Genomic DNA, 1727 nt, shown 5'->3' with positions numbered 1-1727 from the left:
CGACCCAGTGTTGAGGGTGTGTGTCTCTCCGGCTTCCCCTCAGGGGGCCCGGCGGGGAGGGCGACCTGCTGCCCCACGGCCCCTGGGGGTCCGCCCGGCCCAGGGGCACCCGTCTTGAGAGGGGTCGCGGGCCATATTTTTTCCCCCCGCGCCCGCCTGCTCGCGTTCCGCTGCCGCTCGGCTTCTTCGGCGGAGGTGGCGCCGGCCGCGCGGGCCCAGGCCCGCACGGCCTGGCATTGTGAACCACATGCGTGGGGGTGTCTGCCAGGGGGGGGGGGGGGCCGCAGGCCCGGGCAGCAGCGGTGCGGGTCCGGGCAGGAGAACAGCCGAGACGGTGCAAGCGATTTCTATGGGGCGCTTGGGCCGCGCGGGCGCCCAGGTGGGGGCCAGACCCTTCCGAGGAGATGTGAAGGGGGGGGGGGGCGAGGGGGGGCGATAGGGGAGCATGGCCTTCTCTCATCTGGGCACAGCCGCCCCCGCCCGGCCGCGGGGCAGCCCATGGTGCTGGCACACCGCCAGGCAGCAGGAGGGAGAAGCGGACAAGGCCGGGGCGGGGGGGGGGGGGGGGGGCATCAAACTTCTCTCGCAATATCAAGTTATAAATATGATTCGCTGAAATCATGACTGCCAGAGAGAAGTAGTGAAAAAATTACCCATAACAATCAAAAATAATAAACAGATCCGCAAGCAAACGCATAAAATTAATTACCTGAATCGACGCATGATAAGATTCAGCCACCCCCCCACCCCCCCCCCCCCACCCGCCCCCGCCGAAGCGCCCTCCCGGACGTGCGGTCCAGGCACCGCTGGAATGAGAAGAGCCCGGACACACAGGCTCGCGGGCCAAAGCCCGACAGAACCATTCCCCCGGCCGGGAATGCCTCACAAGGGTGAGCACCAGAAATGGGCGGTCCCACCGGACCAGGGTCCCCGTGAAGAGAGGGCCTTGCTCGGCAAAACGTCAATTGTCAGTCGCTCCGCTGGCCGACCGGCCTAGGTCGCGCGCGCGCGCGCGCACGTACCGGCGGCAGGGCTGCTGCTGGCCGATCGACCGGGCGCCGCCCACTGACACCGGCGGCGGCGGCAGGGGGCGGCGGGAAAAGTAAACAACCCCCTGCTGCGGACGGGCCGCATCCGCGTCCCCCCCCCCCCCCCCCCCCCCCCCCCCCGGGAGGACCCGCGTGCGTGGGCCCTCACCGCGCGTTGCCGCGGCTGATTCGGCCGCCCGCCGGAAATGCAAGTCAGAAGGCGCACCCGAAACACGGGCGCCTTCGCCGGGCCTCTCGCGCGCTCGCGCAAGGCCGGCATTGGGGCCACCAAGGTGTGGGGCGCTGACTTTTTCGGCTCCCTCGGCAGGCGGTTGCCCCATTTCCATTCTCCCACGGGCCGAATGCTCCCGCGGAGCAGGGCCCCCTTGAGCCCCCCCCCCCACCCGAGGCGCGGCCCGCCCAGACGGAAGACATTGTGGCATTGGTGGGGGCGACCCGGCGCGGTCGGCCACCCTGCCCCCGGGCACATCCGGGCCCCCTCCGGCAGCATGTTGGGCGGCTCGCCGGCGGACAGAAAGATGCCCGCGCCCGGTGCTCACGCATCCACAGCCCCACACGGGCGAGTGAGCTCGACGCGCCCACCCCCGCTCGTAGCCAAGATGCATTCTGGCCACTGGCCGCTGGAACGCAAGTTGACTCATCCTGTGGGCGAGGGGCGATCCCCCCCCCCCCCCCCCC

The sequence above is a fragment of the Fonticula alba genome (genome assembly GCF_000388065.1).
Source record: "Fonticula alba strain ATCC 38817 unplaced genomic scaffold supercont2.5, whole genome shotgun sequence".
Classification (NCBI taxonomy): Eukaryota; order Rotosphaerida; family Fonticulaceae; genus Fonticula; species Fonticula alba.
The sequence above is the reverse complement of the archived record's forward strand: the minus strand, read 5'-3'. Positions refer to the sequence as shown.